At 44.0% G+C, this 15,133-nt stretch overlaps 1 protein-coding gene across 1 annotated transcript in view; it reads right to left on the bottom strand.

Annotated features, from left to right (window-relative positions):
- Positions 1 to 14,167, bottom strand: part of SGK3 (serum/glucocorticoid regulated kinase family member 3) — a 55,257-nt gene extending 41,090 nt beyond the window's left edge. The window contains exon 1 of the mRNA XM_059478590.1: positions 13,953 to 14,167. The gene's annotated coding sequence lies outside the window, so the exon portion shown is untranslated. The remainder of the gene's footprint in view (positions 1 to 13,952) is intronic.
- Between the last annotated feature and the right edge of the window lie 966 nt (positions 14,168 to 15,133).

Genomic DNA, 15,133 nt, shown 5'->3' with positions numbered 1-15,133 from the left:
CCAACAATCAATCTCTGTTTGGATGCAACTGCAGTGGCAGTGAGGATCTCCTAACTGGAATGTGCACTGTGCTAGTGGATAATAACAGGAGCAGTGTTGGAGGAGGGTACTAATATCTCTCATTCTTGGATGGTCTGAAGCACACCCCATGCAAGCACTCAAAAATCTCTCCGTGTCACAGCAGCTCTGTTTCTCCTCAGGTCTGGGATGAGTCAGCAGCAGTTTGCTACACCAAATTGCTTCCGATTCAAATGTACCTTGCATTTATTTAAAAAGTGTTGCGGTAACAGCCCTTCAAAATACCCACTTGAGAAATAATGTTTCATTGTTCACCTTTATGTAACTGTGGTTCTCCCAGGCCTATGCTGCTCTTTTTTTTTGATTTGTTTGTCACCAACTTATGCCTTCCCGAAAGCGGCTGTTGCCACACCAGAACCTCAGGGAACCTCAGAACCTGCGGTCACCTCCCCTGGGGAGCTGGGAATGTCCAGCCAAGGGGTCCTCACCACACACCTCTGTTAAAATAAAGTTGGGATAATTGTGCACATTTTCATCCTTCACCCATCTACCTCCCCTGAGCGAGTCCAAAGTCAGAAAATACAACCACTGTTTATTTCTCACTCTTACAGGAATGATGACTAATTTTGAGAAGAGAAATGCAGAAGTAATCAGGATTTTTTTAAAGTCACAGTAAGGAGGTTGGCTGTTTCTACTGCTGACTCCTATTTCCAGCTTTCCTATACACATAATTGCTAAACAAAGATTTTCATATACACTTTATTGCATACATTTTGAACTGTCCTGGTTTCAGCTGGGATAGAGTTCATTTTCTTTCTATTAGTTGGTACAGTGCTGTGTTCTGGATGCAGTCTGAGAACAGTGTTGATAACACATTAATGTTTTAGTTGTTGCTAAGCAGTGTTTACCCTAAGTCAAGGGCTTTTCATGTTCCCATCCTCTGCCACGGAGCAGGTGCACAGAATCTGGGAGGAATCACAGCTGGGACAGCTGACCTGAACTGGCCAAAGGGATATTCCAGACCTTAGAGCGTCACACTCAGCATACAAACTGGGGGAGTTGGCCAGGAGCCACCAATCCCTGCTCAGGGATGGACTGGGCATCAGGACGTGATGAGCAATTGTATTGTCCATCACTTCTTTCTCTTGGGTTTTATTCCGCTCTTTCCATTTTCTCCATTATTTTTATTGTTATTACTTTTTTTCAATTATTAAACTTTTCTCACCTCAGCCCATGAGTTGTACTTTTCTCCAATTCTCCCCTGCGTCCCACCAGGACAGGGGGAGTGAGCAAGGGCCTGGTTGGCTCCTGGGGTTAAACCATAACATGAACCTGCACAGTTAAACTTGTGCCACATCTTCAAATCTGTTTTATTGGAAGGATGTCCCAAGTCACACAAGTCAGAGCAATTTATGGGATAAACAAGAGGCAGTAGAACTTCTATGAACTAACAAAAGAACCAGTGGTTGAGTGACACAAAAAGTGAACAAATAAAACATCAAACACCAAAGAAAAATACATTTTGGACATTTCACATAAAAGAAAATTTGAAAGCATTAATATGCGAATCATGGTGGACAGGTAGAGCCAAACTATACTTGTATGACCGTTAGAATTGTGGAAGTATGGAAACAAGATGTTGGAATTATTTATTTAATTTACATGGGATCATGTTCAGTTCTGTTTTACTGTGTGTCCAGGAAAGTTGAGAGGAGAGACCATGACTTCCTGTAGTGTCTGGAAGGAGAGAGGAAAATACGCAGAACTTGCACTCCTTTACTTTATAACTAAAATAATGATTGTTATTTTGAGATTTTCTTTTGTAAAGAAAGAAACCACCCACCAAAAAACCCCAAACATATATGGGGGGGAGGGCAGCAGGGACAAATTTACTACAAAAGTAAGTAAATCAGATACTAACAAAACTTTATTCCAGAGAATAATTGTTAGTATCTTCTGAACATGTAAATTGTGGAATTTATCTTACATTTCATAACCAGATCCTTTTCTTTTCCAAGTGTGGCAGCACATGTCACAGCTTTAATTCAGAGGAAGTTCCAAACTGATGGGCTTCCCACAGCAGGGTAGGTGCCTTTGCCACCCACCCTGGATGTGAAACAAGTCAATGGTAATCCTTTAGCATCACTGCTGTCACCAAGGGTGAACACCCAAAGGTTCAGCTGTCTCCTGGGAGTGGACTGCAGCACAGCATTCCCCATTCAAAACAGCAAGGGGAGGCATTTCAGTTCATTGCTGAGGTCACCCACGTCAAGCAGCTGCTCGTCCTGATGAAATGGTTCAGTTAAAATGTTCTACTGTCATTGCTGTGATGAGCCACGGAGAGAAATCCACAGCTGGAAGAGTCTGGATCCAGCATCTGACCTTTCTACAGTGTCAGCAACTTGTGAAACAAAATCTGGACCATCCCACGAATGGGCTGAGGTTACAGACCAGAAATGGAGACTAGGTGATCTTTAAGGTCCCTTCCAATCCAAACCATTCTGTAAATCTGAAAGGATACACTCTCCTTAGGTTTTAAATTGCTGTTTCCCACCATGGTAAATCCATTGTCACAGCACAATGGCAGACAACAAGATAATGACAGCCAGCAGAATCTGAAGCCTTGCAAAAACAAGCCATTTGCACTGACAGGGCTAATCAGTTTAAACAACAACAAAGCCATTAAAAACCACCTACAGCACCAGGGTTATTTGTTTGATATCTCAAATCTACACATCAAACAGCTAGCAACTTGGAAGTAAAACCAAAGAGCCTGAGCAGAGAATCTACTACCATGTGGTATCTCAGCAGTCACATGGCATAGGGAGCAAAGGCCTGTGAATTGACAGCACTTTAGTTTAGTTTAAAGTTCTTTTATTCAAAATTAGATTTTTTTTACATTTAAAAAAGGCAGTGGATCCTTTAGATTTGTTTCTAGACAAATGGAAAGCAACCAGTTCAGAAGAAAAGTTGACTAAATGTCATTAAATGGGAGGTGGGGGAGCTCAAGGATGTAGCAAAGAGAACGTGAACACAGGAGACACCAAGGGGGGAGACAAGAAAGAAGCAGCAATTCCTCTACAAAACAATACAACATGATAATCTATGCTTGTGCCCTGTAAAAACAAACAAAAGCAGCAGAAGATTTATTTGTCGAGACAGGTACAGAATGTGAAAATATAGTCAAATTGCTAGCAATAAATATAAAATCTGCAAAAGTACATAGTTATGAGAATCAATGCGGTTAAGGTAGAACTATAATGCAAAAAAACCCCAACAAACTAGCAACAGAAAGAAATCCTTATTATCAATATATTTATAGCCTAAGAGCCAGAAAAACCTTCTGACTCTACAGAGAGAAAAGCTGATGAGGGATGACACCCAGAAGACCATAATGTCTAGGACATCAGTCTACACCAAGGGGGTCAAATGCAAGCAGTGACTGGCATAAATAACAGTAATGACAGGTAAGATTTCAGGAGGAACAGGAGAGAGACACAGAATGTGAATGGAAGTGTGTGCACATCTGCACAATGGAAAAAACCCAAGTAAACAAATCAAAGCAACAAAAACCAGGTAAGAATATTAAAGACCCAGTGAGTCAGTTTAGCTTCAAATTCCTGGAGAAAACAATCCAAAACAGATCAATTAGCAGCACCTGGAAGATAATCCTAAGTAATAGACAAAAGAGATTTGTTAAATCAGATTGCTAACTTCCTCTGACAGCCTTCCAGAGAGGTAGGAGAGAAATCACAGATGTCACACCTTCCCTTTAGAAAAGCTTTGAAACTGCCTTGAGATATTTTAGCAACCAGGTTACAGAAGCAGGAAGAATAAATATTAATTCTAGATGTGAGAAACAGAGGTTAAATATATCATCATCAGGACAGGGTAGTGATCTGGAAGAGTGGAGTGAAATGTAGCAGGTTATATGCAAAATATTGCCCACAGGCAAGAAACATCTAATATGGAAATACAGGATGGGAAACAAGGCCTCAGACTACAGCAGGTCACAATGACAAATGTCATGCTGTTCTAAGACAAATATTGCTGTGAGATATAAAATAAGAGTGGAAAGCCTGAGCATAATCTGCTGAACTCAGAAAAGTCATTCTACTTCAGTCTGTTTTTGTCTGAATATCTAGGGCATGGTGATCCTACCTGCGCGGGTCTGGGGAACAGAAATAAGAATGAAAACTGTCTGGAAAATGTGACTTATGGGGAAGTGGCATGGACAAGCTAGTGTGGGGTAGGGCGGGGGGAGCCCACTTGAGGGGTGGCTGTTATCCTGGAAGACTACTTCAAAGAGAAGGGAATTGTCTCTTCATGACAAGTCCTAATGAGCTTAAAAAGAGCACAGAAAAGGTTCAGGTTAATAAGCACTGGATGAGGAGAGACAAGAACATGGAAAAACTATTGGAAGGGTAGTGAAGTAATGGAAGAGATTTCACCAGGAAAGAGCTTTAAAAACAGCTGAAGTGAACATTTCTTCATAAAACACAGATTGCATCTTTGGGGCAGAGACCACTTAGAGACAGACCTTACGGCTGGGAGCAATGGTTGAGGAATGCCATGGTGGCAAACCAGAAGTGAGGGGAGGAAAAAGTGGTTTAGAAACACAGAGAGAAGCTCTGAGGGAAGTCAGGTGACAGGAAGGAAGCTGGGAAAAACAAAGATTAAAAACGAGACTGCCATTTGCAGGGAGAATCATTTCAGAGGTGTGCTACACTTTAATGAGCAATGACTTAGAAGGATGCACCTGAAGTCAAGAGAAAAGACAGGCTCCAGGTGCTTGGATCTACTCTGGCTGCAGTTTTTGTTTCAATGTCTACCTTAGCAAATAATGCAGTGCAAGAAAAGCATATCCACAGAGAGGAAGAGAGTTGATGCTGAAGATGCAGCACCACATGACCCATGTTGGCATGGCAGGCTGTGTGTTTTGCTTCAACCCAGCTTTAGCCTGGTCCTGTGCCTGGATCGGTGCTAAGAGCACACTGGAAGAACATCTTCCAATCTTACTTCATCTGAAAAGAATCCAGCTCATGTTCCCCAGGATCCCCCAGCAGAGTGAACCACAATGGATGTAATCCAGAAGCTCGCTCCTGAACTGAACTAATAATGTAAGAGAGACTCATCTGAAGCCAAGCCAGAGGAATCCAGGGACCCGCTGTGACATCCATGTGGCAGAGACCAAAGCAGGACACAGCAGCCATAGCAGAGCAGAACAACAGTGCTTTCCTCCACTGTTACATTTTGCAGCAACAAGCATGACTGGAGTGACAGTGTTCACTCTCTAGACACCAGGCACTGACTGATTTGAGACAACATATTGACGATTTTAACTGACATCTGATGTGACATATGGACATCTCTGGTAGATCTGTAAATACACTGCAACAACTATCACAATATTTTAATTTAGCAACTGCATTTGCTTTAAAATAACATTGCTAATAATCTGTCCTATTTTTCTTTCTTTTCTTTAAATGAGGACCTATGTCTAGGGACTTTCTGACTCATAATTAAAACAGCAAAACCAAAACTAAGGGCCAAGCACCCAAGTCATCAATCTTTTCCAGCTGCCGAGTCATAGAGCAGTAACCAAGACAAAGAATGTTCTAGCTTCTCCTTGCCACTTCCTAATATCAACATATTTTCATTTCATAAACTTTCTTTTCCTAAAGAAGTGTCAAATTGTGCACATGTCTGTGTGTGTCCCCTGTCCCTGTTTAGATTCTGAGCTTCAAGGCCATCCTCTGTTCCTCATGCTCTGTAGCTTCTGAAATATTTAGCCCCTTCAGATTCCTTCTCAGGGACTGTTTTGTTTCTTACTCTGTGCACATCACAAATCCAACATGGTTCCCTGAATAATTACCCAGGATTTGTCTGAGTGGTTGATGATAAAATTTCTTTCAGGTCATTTCAAGTGACGCTCCTATGTAAAACAGTAAACTGATTTGTGCATGCATTGACAAGTCTGCAGTTTAATTTTTGAGTAAAACCCTGTAAGGGTTATGAGATTCCTCCTTCTGCCTCTACTTCCATTCTTTATAAATAAACCCACATTTTATGTGTAAAACCCCACAAACAATCTCAACTAATATCAACAAATACAATTAAAGCATTTGCAGAGAAATTCAAGATACCTTTTAATACATGAGAGAAACTACAGGAATCTGGTTTTATTCCCAGATAATTAAACAAGGGGATAAATGGCTGAGGGCATAAAACATAAGAATATCTTAACTGAGGATCTGAGCCAGCTTGTGTTGCAGACAGGCATTATTTACACATTCTGGTGAAGTACTCCACAGATTTAACATTTTAAGGCAGTTCGTGAATTTCTAATGTCAATTCACATAAAATGTGCTTAAACACCCAGATGCTATGACCAAAACTAAATGAATAATAAATCTGAAGTTCATCTGAACTGGCGAGGTTAAGTCAAGTTTCTAGTTTAAATTTATATTGCCTTGGATGTGTAAATTAACATCCAAGCAGCAAAATTTACTTTTAATTGGCTTGGATCGTAGATGAACTCTTTCATTTTTAGTCTGCCCTCTGATTTTAATTGGGTAGAAAGCTACTGTAAATATTTTCTTCTTTCTCACCCCTTCTTCCCAAGGTTTTTCATAAACAAGTTTATTGTTTAGCTGCTGTGCTCTAGACCCCACACACCCCAAAGCAAAATAGAGAAAAAGTATGTGTTCAGATTGCTACAGGGCAGGACTTTATACATTTTTTCATCACATACCAGCAAACAACTTGCCTTCCTCCAAACAAATTGATCAATGCAACTTATAGTGTCTTTTTAGCTTTGCTTCTCATCATCTGTAAGGAGAGAAGAGTAGGCTTGGAAACTTGGGCAAAGGAACCTAAACAGATTTGCTCAGCAGTCTCCAAGTCTCTGGTCAACAGCTCTGTGCTGTTCAAAGCCCAAGTACAAGTGCATCACTGTTCTCTCATTTAAATGTAGAATAATTCTAGGATTCATGGCAATGCCAGCTTAAACTTAGCTCTAAAGAAACCCTTTGTTTTCAAATAAATCAGTGCCTGGTTTTAGATAATTCTATAAAGAATCCTATTCATCTGCCACGTAACCTATTAGTTAACATGAAAAGAGTGCCAAAGAGGCAGCCAACCTCCAAAAAATTGTGAAGAAAAGTGAAGTTAAACCAATCTATCTGGCATATGCCTTTGGAGTTACATATAATGTGTGTGGACACACACACAAGATGTCAAACCTCATTGCAAACAGCGCTGTTCATTCTTGATACAAACACTTTACACCAAGACAGCTGAAAATTTTGTAGCACACATTCTCTCACCAGAGCACAGTAATTGTCTGGTTTTCTGTCACTGCTCAAAGTGTCACATCATTTTCAAGGGACACAACTAAAGGACAGTTTTGGGGTTCCCTCACAGAGAAACTCTGTTTATTATCAGGGCTCTGAAAACAGAAGGATGGCAGGAAAGAATTGTTAGTCCCAAGTACTCCAAAGACAACAGATATTCTCTTACCAAAGGCTGATTTGGGAAGATGAAATTTAGAAATTAAAATAATAAAATGCAGCTTTTTCACTAGTCTGAAAAATCTGTGACCCCTTTTAAAGAGCAATTGATGAAAACAAGTTAATTATTTACAAGATATTTACCATGAGTACTGGGAGATTAGATTACCAGCATTACATTTATTGCTTAAATGAAACAGGAGTGTCTAATATTTGAAAAAAAAAAAGAAAAAATCAGGAGGCTAATTGGATAATTGGATTCTAGGCTATCAGGATCCACTATGATCCCAAATAACCCCCTTCTGTTTCACTTCTTACCTGTCACAAAACATTGCTATATAGTCCTTAATGCTACATTCTCTTTTTACTTATCTTTTTATGAAAACATAACTTTTTTCTTTCCCCTCCACCCCCTCCACTTTAATAAATTCAAGTTGCACCACTGCTATGGCAGCAAGGAAGCAGAAGTCTCCTAGTTCTTTGATGCACTTGTCTTCAAGTCATTTGACAGTCTGGGTACTTTCACCAGGTAGTTTTTACTTCTGAATTGTCCTAAGTTTTCTCTGTTTTGTAGTTTTTGGCAGCATTCCAAACTTGTAGACCTAATGCATCTTTCTTTTGCAAAGTATGATTAAGTCCCATCCAAAGGGAGTACAGGAGTTATTTTCTTCTTTAATTACCTCCTGTCCCTCCTCTATGCTCTTTCCAGCATTAAAGGAAAACACATACCATAAACTGGAAATTCTACCGTGGTTGACTAAAAGCATTCATTTTCTGAATGCTCAGTCCTTACTTATTTACTAAATTTAGTATAAAACATATTTTAGGGTTTGATAGTGATCCCAGTTCATAAATACCTAACACTAGGAATCTACAAACAAACAAACAAAAATCTAAACCTAAACTATTATAATATAAACACACAGTAGTTCAGAGTCATGCCAGGTACACTTACATCCCAATGCATCCAACATTCCTTCACCTAAGCAGGAACTACACGGGGTATGGAAGAGGCCAAAACACAGCCAGTCATGGGCTGCAGCACATTCTCTAGGTGAGTTGGAGGTAAGTGGATTTGTTTTGTGAACCTTGAGAAGAGGCTTGAGGGGCACCTAACAGCAGCCTCCCAATGTCTTGGAGAAGAAGCCAGACTTGCTGGTGCATTGCATGAGAGGAAAATCCCAAGGATAACTGACCACTAGGACAGGGTGTCCAGGGGGGCTGTGGAGCCTCTGTCTTTGGAGGCTTTCAAAACCCAGGCAAACACAGCCCTGAGCAGCCCTGTCTGAACACTCAGGGTGAGGAGTTAACTCAACACCTGCCAAGGCTCCTTCTAACCAGAACAGCAGCATGATTTAAGATGTTTAGCCATGAGCAGCACTTACCCCTCCAGCTTATCTTCCTAGCTGAATCCAGAACTATCACTGTAATGCAATATTATGTACAATACCATGGGACAATATCTTCACAGGTGCCCATTTTCTCACTAAAATACCAATTTGAGGACAGATTAATTATGCAAAGCTCTAAAATAGCTATCAAGATAGTTACTGAAAAATAGATCTGTGTTTCCAACTCATGCCTTGTTTTAACAGCAAAGTTACAAGGTTTCAATAATTGGCACACAGTTTGCATATATTCAAATATCAGATTGTGTATCCTCTATTATACTGATAAATAGTTGGGATTTACTTCAGTTGCATGGCTCTTCAAAAAACACCCACATGGGGGTATAACTCCGTGGGGCACCTGCTGCATTTGCAACACTGAGTCCAGGATGTGAGGCAGAGCTTTCCTTGGTCCAACGTCTGTCCCAAAATACTTTGCAACTAACAATATAGTGAAGATGTTTTCAATAGTTCTGTTTCCTTGGTTATTTCACAACAGTGAGCAGGAGATGGAGAAGTACCATTGAAAGAAAACGAATCCTGGGCTGGAAGAGACAGCAGCAACAAAGCAGCATGATGGTGCCTCACGAGGCAATGGAAACATGTTGGTCCTGCTTCTCTTCAGAGGCAAAGGATCAGAAGCTGGTACGCCTTTGGTTTACTCCCAGAGGAACATAACAGTCTGTAAAGCTGTGCAACTTCTGCAGTGGCAGTATTTTGCAATAGTCTTTGGCAAGACACAGCACTAGCAGCTTGCCAGTTGCCCTCACTGTTTCAAACAAGACTGCCAAGAAGTAAGATGTGACATCTCTTTGAATGAAGGAGCTGGGAAATAAATTTAGACATCAATCTTGCTTACCCACACTCCCTCAACCCCCATGTGCTTTCCTGCCCTAATCCACAGAAAAACTGTAATTGCAAAGCAAAGCATTTCAAATATGAGGGAATAAGGCAGTTCCCTCTCCTGCTCAGGTGATGCTCACAGGGTGTCTGAGAAACTGGAGTGAAAAGATCACATGAAGATACAACCCTACTTCTTCCTTTGCTAAAGAGCAGGGAGAAAGAATCCTAACACAGAACTGGGCAAGGGAATGGAGTTACAGGTCAGGACACCAATACACAAATCTGTGGCAGAGAACATGAAAAACACCATCTAAAAACCTGCATAATATAAAACTGGCAGGGAGACATTTCTGACAGTGGTGCGCCAGGATGGGGACTCCTGCACTGGAAATGGGGCTTTCTGGAAGGAACACTGGACACTTTCCCTACTTCAGCTTGCAGGTTTGAACTTCTAAACTGGGATTACAATCAGCTGTCACCACCCACTCCAGATCTCTGAGCTCTCTGAGATCTCTGTTCTCCTGGGCCCAGTTCTCTCCTAGAGAAATTAGTCAAGTGGTAATCCTCTCTTCAAACACAGCGGATGTCATGGAAATGCTCACCTCTGATAATCATCACCAGAGAGCAACCACCAGATCCCAGCCCTCCTCCCAGCAGGACACACACTGCTGTGACAGAGTCACAGTTCTGCTGCTCCCTTGTGCCAGCCTTGGGCAACCTGCTGCCTCTTCCAGCAGCTGGCAACACAAGGAGCCAAGTGTGCCCTTCTGCTCGCCTCCTGCAGCCTCTCCAACAGCTGCAGAGGTGACAGAAGACGTGGGTTTGAAGCCCTCAGGCACAGGAGGCCAGGTTTCACCTACCAGAACACAGCCTGCTGCTCAGACAAATCCCAGCAGCAGCAGCAGCTCCCAGGGAAGGCTGAGCTCTGGCTCCTCCTTGGGCAGTGCTCCCAAGAGGAAACACACAGCTGCATTTGGAGACACGGCCGATCCGTCAGCGCGTGTTTACAATTGCCTGCCAGTGCCCTACTTTCTTCATCTCCTCAGGGCTTTGATGCTCAACTACAGCAGCTCTAGATAAGGTGCTTAAGAACTTTCTGCTCAAAGAGGGAGATCCAATATGTTTGAGATACTTTCAGAGTCAGGCAGACACAGTGCTAGGTGGTTTGGAAGACTTTGGGGGAATAGATTCTGTTTGAGAATTAGGAATGCAAGCAGGAACCTGATTAACATATTTTACAATGTTCTTACAGCACGTGGAAGCCCTGCACTTCTACTTTGGAAAGTGTGTTTACTTTGTAGGACATTTTACCATATGGATACTACTTAAACTAGAACAAAATGAATCCTTCAATACAAACACTCAAAGAGCTAACTTTAAATAAAAACAACATATTGCTTTACTATGGCTCAGTCTATATAAGTACATACATTATTTACAGTAGTTTCTAGTTCCTTGGTCTACAGAAAAAAAAATATTATAGCAGAATAACTCTTCAATGACTTAGGGATGTCCAAAACTGAAGTCACAAAACCAACCACCACTGACTTTCCTTTTGGGAAGTGCACATTCCTTCAAAATAACATTCTTCTTAATGACAACTTAGACAACCAAAACAAAAACATAATTTGGAACTGCAAATATGTGTAATCTGAGCTCTACTTCCATGCAGAAATGCAGGGTATTTGTGTATGAAATGGCTTGTAGCCACGGGACAAAAAAGCCCTAGTTACTTGCATGCAAATTATAAAACTGAAACCATCTGGAGAATGATCTGGGATATAGGGAGGACAACCCAGGAGAGAACTGATGTGTGGATGTGGCTGAAGGATCACAGCTTATTAGCAGCTTATCCTGTATGGATAGGAAAGAAAATAGGATTTGACATACCCTCTTATACAGTGATGATTAACATGAACCTGCAATTAGCATGCATGGCATTTGAGACTGACAGATGATTTCCATCATAAACCCTAGATCCCAAGAGATACAAGAGATGCTTTGCATCTAGTTTCATTTGCTAATACCTGGGTCATTTTATTTAATATACTTTATTTTTGGCCCTCAGCATACCCTACTGAAATATTTTGTTGCTGGGTCAAGTCAGCTTTGGAGGCTTGCAGCTACTCCAGCTAGCTAGGCTGAAGCAACTCTGCATATTAAAAACCACCCATCACTATTTTAAACACATGCCATTACAGTCAAATTATCCACCTACTTGTGGATTGACTTTAAACAAGTCAAAAAATTAACAGAGTAGTGGTTTTAAAGTGCTCATATCTTAAAACTTGAACTATTAGCTCCCTGCAATACATTATTTTATAAGCAGAGTGGACATGGAACCATCCAACTACTGTACCCCCATAAGTCTTCTGAAGTTTTCTGTTCAATGAGACTTGAACATCATTTGTCAGGCTTCTTAGAAAGATACCTGTCCCTGGAGAATGAGAATGCACACACTGATCATAAAAAGCAACAACTCCTATGGGTTGTTGATTATCAGGATGAAGATGCCCTCAGAATAACACAACCAATGAATTACACATCTTGCAGCACTCTGGATGCAGCCCATGTATTCACCAGTCCACATAACTTTCCCTCAGGAAATGTTTAATCCTCTTTGAAGATTACAATAGATACTGAATTTATTAGATTAACATGAAAGAAATTAAATGCGAGGGCTGTCAAGATCTATTTTGAGTGTCCAGTATAAATGTCAATGCTATTTCAAAGCTTAGAGCTCATAATAAAGAGGCTGCAGCACTTACTGGAGAGAAATACAGAGATCACTAACTGGTTTTTGCTGCCAACTAGTGCATCGTTGAAAGCTCTTCTGCTCTTCATACAATCTCAAAAATTAAGGGAAAGAGCCTGACGGAATTCAGATTTAAAAAGAAAAGCTCTGCAGCAGCATGTAAATCTCAGCAAGGGGATGCCAAGGAGCTCTGACCAATGCTCACAAAAGCACTGAGGCAGACATCCAGCAGGTTACAAAGTCATGCAAGGGAATATTACTGGATACTCCTTCAAGCTCGACCACTTCTCTCCTTAATTCAAATCCCTCAAGTCTGAGTCAGAATTTTACCTTCCCATAAAACATCTGTGCAGGGAGCACTAATACTTTGCAACTACTGCACAGGAGGAGGAAGCATTATTTTAATTCTCTCCCTGCCTCCAACCTTCTCTCATGCTGAAGGTGTTTAAATGAGTAAAGAGACAATTCCAGCCCTTGCCTCTCTGGCACAGAGACCACCACACAGAGGGACTGCAGACCCAAACCGCGTTCACAGCTCTGCCTCTGCAAGGCACAAAGCAAAGCTAACCAGGGTCTCCCCATCCTGCTGGGACAGAGGCAAACGACTCTGGAAAAGGACTCTTTCACGCCCAGCCATTCTTCACCTCTTAAATGTCTGATTCCAGCACACCTTTACTGTCCTTATGGAGTTAAGAAGCGGAACTGAAATGGAGTTTGGTGGTGTCCGTAGTTGCAGCTCAGAAAGCAAACCCTCCCACACCGAGCCAGCCATGCAAAATAAAGCGTAGTGCCTAAAACTACATATACACGCAGTAAAAACATTAGGGCAAGAGTACTAGCAGGAGCCAGTAATACTGCTGGAGAAGGGTGGGAATTAAAAAAAAAAAAAAAAAAAAAAAAAGAGAGAGAGAATATGAAACACTAAATGACTTTAAAACTTTTTTGCAAATACAATATCTAAAATTACAGCGGCGGGGACGAGGGGAGCAGAAGTTTCTGCATGTTTGTTTGTTTACTCGCCTGCGAGCACTTTGCCCCCTGTCCGTGAGCGGATCCCGGAGCCGCCCGCCCACGCCGAGCGCCGCTTTCCTGCGGGGGCGCCTGCAGCCCCGGCCCCTCCGCCGGACCCGGCCAGGGCCGCGCCGAGCGCTGCCCGGGACCGCCGCGCCGTGTGGGCGGTTCGGGTGCGACAAAAGGGAACCGAAACGTCCCCGAGTCCCGTGCCCCGGGCGAGTCCCGTGTCCCCGGCTGAGTCCCGTGCCCCCGGCTGAGTCCCGTGTCCCGGAGTGAGTCCCGTGCCCCCGGCTGAGTCCCATGTCCCCGGCTGAGTCGAGTCCCGTGTCCCCGCGGCCGCGGAACCTCCGCGGCTCCGGACGGGCTCCCTCTACCCCGGCCGTGGCGGGGGCACGGAGCCCCGGACGGCTGCACCCCGCGTACCTGCCTCCCTCCGACCCTCCGTCCCTCCGCCGGTCGGGGCGGGCCGGGGATGTCCGTCCGTCCGCTTGTCCGCCCGCTGGAGTTGCCGCTTCCTCCTCCCTGCCGCGTCAGCTGCGCTCCTCCCGCCGCGGCCGCGGGATGACGGGCTCCCCTCACGGGGCTGCGCCCACCCCGGGGCGGCCACGGGCCACCGCCGCTCCCCGCCGGCTCAGGCGGGGCCGCTGCCGCTGTCGGTGTCGCTGTCGGTGCCGCCCCCGCCGCCGGCCCGCCCCGAGCAGCGCCCCCCGGGCGGCGGCGGCGGCTGCGGGGTCAGGCGGGGACGCGCAGCCGGCCCCGCTCCCGGCCGGGGCCCCGCGGCTGCCGCTGCCCGGGGGACCGCAGGGCCTGCGGCTGCCGGCTAGCGCGGGATGTGCGATCCAGGCACGGATTACCGCGATCCTCCCCCTAAACCGGGTGCTAATCCCGGGCGATGCTATCCTCCCCACAGGCGGCACCCAGCGGGCTCCGGGAGCCGACGGTGCTGCCAGGCCGGCGGCAGGGACTGTGCCCATCGGGACGTACACGGAGCCTGCCCAGCGCCGGGCCGCTCCCTCCGCTGCAGAGCTCTCACACCCTGGCACAGAAAGCAACGACGGTTTTCGATGCCGATATTTTATCCACCTGGGCGGCAAAAGTAGATCAGTCGAGCTGGATGGAGGAGACATCAGGGACACAGCAGACATCAGCTAGGGCACAGAAGCATCCTCCCACTCTGTCCTGTAGGCATTATTTTGCCTTTTTTCTCAATAATCACCTTGTGCTCATTTCTTACAGCAGGATGTGGTAAAAATAGTTATCAGTTTGTCTCAAGCAGCATTTGTTATCTCTCTTTTGGCTGCTTTTCTATGCTTCCTGGCACACTTTCTTCTCCACAAGTTACCACAGGATGCAGCACAGCAAAACCCACCTCACCCTCAATTTGTGCAATCCAGCCTCAAAACACTTCTGTCAGATTCATGGTCCTGGGTATGGCCAACTGAGGTCCCTACATGGCACACCTTAGGAGATGGCACCAGCTTGGACACTTCACAAAATTATGAGAATTTCCAGGAAGGCCACAGTGAGAGGATGTGAGATGAGAGAGATTTTTCCAAGCACAACCTGGCCACCAGTGAATTTTTTTGAGTGGTAGTAAGAGGAAG

The sequence above is a fragment of the Ammospiza nelsoni genome, chromosome 1, assembly GCF_027579445.1.
Source record: "Ammospiza nelsoni isolate bAmmNel1 chromosome 1, bAmmNel1.pri, whole genome shotgun sequence".
NCBI classification, from domain to species: domain Eukaryota; kingdom Metazoa; phylum Chordata; class Aves; order Passeriformes; family Passerellidae; genus Ammospiza; species Ammospiza nelsoni.
Note: the sequence above shows the minus strand (reverse complement) of the source record. Positions and strands in the feature narration are given on the sequence as shown.